General features: G+C 54.7%; 1 long non-coding RNA gene across 2 annotated transcripts; it reads right to left on the bottom strand.

Moving 5' to 3' along the window:
- Window positions 1–2,582: 2,582 nt before the first annotated feature.
- LOC124244030 (uncharacterized) lies at window positions 2,583–5,473 on the bottom strand. Of its 2 annotated transcripts, XR_006889837.1 has the most exons (4): window positions 5,339–5,473; window positions 4,611–5,194; window positions 3,987–4,140; window positions 2,583–3,644 (listed from the first exon to the last, which is right to left on the bottom strand). It is a non-coding gene; the product is annotated as an uncharacterized LOC124244030 (long non-coding RNA). The 2 variants fall into 2 exon arrangements; XR_006889836.1 differs by lacking the exon at window positions 3,987–4,140.
- Window positions 5,474–6,001: the final 528 nt, after the last annotated feature.

Here is a 6,001-nt window from a genome sequence, read left to right as displayed (position 1 = left end):
GGAAACTCCAGTTCTGACATCTGAATGGCAACACTCAGTTACTCTGATTAAAGGTGGCCCAAGGAGACTTGAGCTGGCACGTTTAGGACACATCAGACTGCAGATGGTTGGCTCCCAGTGTGGCCCAAAGCAGAACTGGTCAGAGAACTGAGAGGAGCCCCAGGCTGCCCGCAGCCCTGCACTGAAGGGCTTGGTTTTGGGTGGGCTGGACCTTCTCCTTCTTTGGCTTGGTGGTCCCTGTGGGTCAGGTGCATGAATGCTGGCTGCTAACTTGGGGAGAAGTGGATTATGGGGGTGGATGTCCCAGAGGTGAGGGCAGCACTCAAGGCTCCAATTTGGTCTTCTTCTAGGGCTTTGCCAGGAGACCTTCAGCCAGGATGTCTCCGTGTACCACTTGTCCATCTAGAATATTCTGGGAAAGCACCATAGGATATGAATGTGCTCCAGAAACAGATTGATTAGCTAGATTGTTGGGAGAACATGACTTTCTGCTCAGTTTAAATTTTGGTGAAGTAAGATTAATGCCTGTTGCTTCAGACCTTCCCTCGTCTACTTTCCTGACTCTAAGTAAAAGAAAGAACACTGATTTAAATATGAAGTCCCAGGAGCCACAGGCAATCCCCAGGGGGCAGCTTCGACCATTTCCAGCCTGTGTCACTCTGCTGTAACCCACATTCCAGGACAGAGCATCTGCCTGGCCTCATTCAAGCCCAAGCCTTTACCTGGTGGCACATCGTGATGGACAGGTATTCACGGGGAGAAGTCCCACAAAGACAAGCTGGAGTGCTGTTGACGTCACGGGAACAGTGCTGTGCAGACAACACCAGCTCCACATCACTCAGGATCAGAACGCTCTTACCATGTGTTCACTGGCAAAGTGCTGATGACACAACACCACAACATGCTCAGCCCAATTCTTCTGAGCTTTGGGGTCCAGGAGCAATACTGGGGGAGCGCTGGACAGAACTGTCACTCTCTGGGAGCCAGGGAGGTGTGCTGCAGAGGGCAGGGGATCCACTCTGGACAAGACCTCAAGGAGTAGCAGGTAGGTTCCTGGTGACGTGCCAGTGCTGAGTGGCAGGCAGCCTTGTGGGGCACCTGTCTCTGCAGCAGTGGAGGTGGGAACGGTTCACTCCCAGCCCTACAGACGGGGCTCAGTGAACATCGGGCTGGCAGCCCACAGGCCAACTCAGGAGGCCCCTCTCCTTGGGGTATGGCCGCCTGCTTTCCCTCACGGATGGAACTAGACCATCAGATGACTCACACCCAGGTTCGCTGTTCAAATAGAGACCCGGGCTGTGTTTAAATGAAGAAAAATAGCCAACTAAAAATGGCCAATCTGGCAGTTTTGACTGCTTTAGTCAGTAATTCAAATTTCATCACAGTTGACCAGACTATTATGCCATTCAGCAAGAGCCAAACTGTATGCCTACAATGAATAATTTGAGGATATTTGTTAGCACATGTTCAGGCACCTTTGCTCACATGCTGCCTCTCTGCATGCGCTAAAACCTCACCTCAAATGCCCCTTCTTTACAAAGCTGTTTCTGATCAAGTGGAAGCCCAGTGAGCATTTCAACCTAGCACAGTGAACATCCCAGCCTTCCACCTGGAGGAGGAGAGTGACAGGACACATTCAGTGCTGTTGACGCAGTGAAAGCCTGGGGCATTCATGACTGAGCCTTCTCCCCCAGCTCTCATACTCACCACCCCACTGAATCCCCTGCAGCTCTGCTGTTTTGTGTTTTTTTCCTTTTGACACAGAGAACCGGAGGCCTAGTTGCCCCATTTAAAATACTTTCTGGGGCCAGCCTCGTGGCCAAGTGGTTAAGTTGGCACCCTCTGCTTTGGCAGCCCAGGGTTTTACAAGTTTGGATCCTGGGTACGGACATGGCACTGCTCATTAGGTCATGCTGAGGCAGCGTCCCACATGCCACAACTAGAGGGACCCACAACTAAAAAATATACAACTATGTACTGTGGGGATTTGGGGAGAAAAAACAGGAAAAAAAAAAAAAGATTGGCAACAGTTGGTGGTTCAGGTGCTAACCTTAAGAAAAAAACAAAATATTTTCTGGTCCTAATTAGATGTCACAGTTATTCTCGTCAACTCTGATATAATCCAGAGCACTCACTGATACGGTCAAAACCATCAGGGTGGCCAATAGTTTGATCTCTCACCACTCAGCAACATTCAAGGCCACAGAACTGGTGCATGTGAGATGCTAGGATCTGAGCCCTGACCTTCTGACTTCAAGCCCCTGGGTTCTCTCTGGGAGTTCCACTCTACTCACCTCAGGCAGACAGGAGGCCCTTGAAGGAAGCCCAGCTCCAATGCTGTATTTGACCTTGAAAATCTCCTTAGAAGTCATTCCTTGACCTATGACTGCAAATATGTTTTAACTGTGAACTGTAAGATTGCACCACATACTGCCCCTGGCATGCTATGAGGGTATATCACAAATATTAGCAAGTGAGACAATAATAGATTAAATAAATAATGGATTAAATGATTTTATAAGTAGAAAAGCACAAAGCATAAATAAATGTAGGGGACACCCTTGGCCTAAAGGGCCCAGGGATTAAGCATATGTTTTGAGTGAATGCTGTACACCTAGTGGACAGATACATGTATATGTGTGCCTTGTATAGCATTTAATCATGTTCTTATACATACACGTAGGCACGTGCACCCAGCACACCAAATACATGTGCATGAGTGCATGCACACGTACACACCCACACATGCACATACATATGTGCAGTTGCACACACATGTACACACGCACACATGCACGCACGGGTGCACACACATGCACAGCTCGTCTATCAGGGTCAAAGACTGGGAATTCCTGGTGTGATGATCTATCTAGCTAGCATTCCAGAAGGAGCCATGCACAGCTGTCCTTCAGGTCAGAAATCTGGGCTACCTCAGATTTAGTTCTGGAACCTAGCCCCATTCTTTCTTCCTTCCTTCCACATTCTCCATTTCTCTGCCTTTAACTTCCTGTCGTTTCGGCAGAGCTAAGGTTTTGTGGCTTGTCAAGTACAGCCCAGGACTGGTGTGCTCTGGTCAAATTCAGTGCTGAGACCAGAAGGAATGGGCAGCGGCTTCCACCCTCTTTCCTACGCCACCTGGTGAATTTTGTGCTTCTTCTCAGTGCCTTTGTTACTATAATCTCGCAATCCCTCTTGTGCCTCTCTGGTTTTCCATTTTGCCTTTCCTGGGGCAAACTTTGCTACAACTTTGCTTCGACCCTGTCAGAATTCCGGAGCTGGGGCCTTGGAGTGAAGCAGGACCTGGTTCAGGAAACCACTGTCAACAGCAGCCAGTCAAACAATGAAAGAACAAACAATCCCAGGCCCTTTCCGTGAGACCTGTTTAACAATGCCAAGGAACAGGAGACACCCACCCCAAAAGTAAACAGTCCTCCAGGATACAGGCACAGGAGGAGCCCTAAGCTCCTCCAAGTCTTTCACAATGTCCACTACAAATGCCAATGGATTCTGCCAGTGGCAGAGGCCCAGCAGCCTCCAACTTGTGGGCACAGATAGGCTTTTTGGTTCTTGGACAGATGGCTCCCTCTCCAGTGTGAATGTAGTGACTCGCATTTAAGCAGGCATTTGGTTACGTAGACCCTCACCTACAACAGAAAAACGGAGTTAGGTATTTGGAAACAGATCCTTCCACATCACAAAGTGATGTCACTGAACAGAGTTGTATGTCCTGCCCTCTTGCTTCTGAATCACCTCTTGGGCCCTGGCATTAATGAGCTTTACCTTCCAGCCCATTTTGATCTTATTTCTCTTTTTTCCTATTGTTTCTGTCACCAAATTTACCACCAGTTGGCTCTCCGGACCTCTGAGGATAGACATGCCTGTCCAAGCCATCTGCCAACGTCTCCTCCCCGTTCGGCCTCCCACCTTCACCAAGGTGGATCTCTCATGCTCTGAGCCCACATTTGGGGTAAGCCCTGTGTGCTCACATTGTGGCTTGTGGTGTGGTGTAATCAAGCTGAGGAATGAGTGTCTTGCAGCCTTTCTCAGAGTGTGAGAATGAATCGTCTCATTGATGAATTCTACTCAAGGAGTCCCATTTGCTTTGAGGTGAGAGCAGCAGGGTGCTAACCTGGAGTCAGGCTACTAAGAATAACACAAGGAATAAAGAAACCCAAGTCTACTGAAAAGCCCCTTCACCACCCTTTTCCCCTACCCATTGTGGGATCTGGAGGTTACAAACAGCCAATTGTCCATGCAGCAGGAGGAAGAAAAGTCACTGTGGGGCGATGACTGCTGCTGCTCTCTCAGGCAAAGGGACAGACAGAGCATGCTGAGCAGGTGGGGAGAGGGAGGGACCCTGCAGGGAGGGCAGTGGCCGTCTGGGGATGCAGGGCATCAGCAAAGGGGGAACTGTGGGGCAGTCAGACCCAATATTCAATTCCAACTGGAGATGGGCTCTGCTGAGTCCCAACTCCCTCGCCATCACCCTTAACCCCAAAGTGTGCACAGGTAGCCTTGTCGGGAGTGGTAAGGGGCACACACAGGCTGGCTGACGAGGGCCAGGCAGCGAGAACCCAGAGGGATGGGCAGGAGCGGGAATGAGAGCTGACCTTGGGTGAGTGGGATCCACAGGGGTCAGAGGAGGCTCAGGCCACTGCCAACGCTGAAGCAGGCGGGGGACTGGGGTCCCTGGCAGGGCCACAAGAGACGACGACGAAGACAATGATGGAGGAGATTGGCCTGGGGTGAGATGTGGGGGGCACACACACACCACACTCGCATAATACGACCATACTCTACATCCTCACCCCCCACACCCACTCACAGCGCGCACGCACACCCCACCTCTCTCTGACACACTCACACACAGAGCCCCCTCTGATGCCTTCTGCCCCCGGGGACCCTCACAGCCGCGCCTTTAGGAAGTAGCACAGGGTCCTCAGGGGCCCCTCTGGGCCCAGCCACAGGGAGGAGGGAAGGACCCAGGCGGACCCCACCTCCGGGCCTCGTCCCCGCTATGGAGCCCTGACCCGCCAACCGAGCGCAGAGCGCAGGAGGGGCTTCCACAGCTCCAGGTTAGCCTCCCGCAGGCCCCTTCTCTCCAGGCTGAGGACCCCGCACGGCTGTTCCTCCGTCCCCTTCCAGGGGCCGCGACACCGCCCGCGCTTCAGGCGAGCTTCGACCGGGTCTGCACCTGCGGGGACACAGATGGTCATTCACATTCAAACGCAGCAAAGCTCAGTGAGAGCCGGAACTGGCTCCTGGGCCGCGCCGTCCACGCCTCAAGTGCCGCCAGGCCCGCGTGGTCGTGACGCCGCGTGTCACAGCCCCGTGGCACCTGCCCAGCCGAGCAGAGAGGGTTCGCGCCGTTCCGTCCCAGGCCCCGGACGTCTGCAAGCGGGGCAGTGCGACTCCTGAGAAAGCCGGGGCAGAGGGGCCCGAAGAGGAAGACCGGCTGGGACTACAAAGGCGCGACGCCCGTCCGACTCGGAGGCAGCGCGGGGCCAGGCGCGGGGACGTCGGGGGGCGTGGCCGGCGGGCGAACGCACGTCGTGGGGCGTGCCCGGCGCATCGGGGGCGTGGCAGGGGGCGTGTCGGGGGCGGGGCCGGCGGCGCTGTCCGGTGCTGAAGCTTCGGCGGCGCCAGGCGCGCAGGGAGGAGCCGCCGCCATGGACTGAGCGCCGCCTGCCCGCCCGCCAGCGGACATGGGGCCGCCGCTCGCGCTCCTGCTGCTGCTGCTTCTACTGCCGCGCGGCCCGCCCGCCGCCCCCGCGACCCGCGCCCGGCCACTCCCGGGGCTTCTGGGTGAGTGGGGGGGGGGGGAGAGGGGGGGGGGGGGGGGGGGGCGCCTGAGTGAGGGGGGGGGCGGGGGAAAGGGGGTACCTCAGTGAATGAGGGGGTTGGAGGCAGGGGGCGCCTGAGTCAGTGAGGGTATGGGAGAGGGACGCCTCAGTGAGTGAGGAGATAGGGGGAGGGGCGTCTGTGTGAGTGAGGGGAAGGG

Source organism: Equus quagga, chromosome 8, assembly GCF_021613505.1.
Source record: "Equus quagga isolate Etosha38 chromosome 8, UCLA_HA_Equagga_1.0, whole genome shotgun sequence".
Taxonomy (NCBI): domain Eukaryota; kingdom Metazoa; phylum Chordata; class Mammalia; order Perissodactyla; family Equidae; genus Equus; species Equus quagga.
Note: the sequence above shows the minus strand (reverse complement) of the source record. Positions and strands in the feature narration are given on the sequence as shown.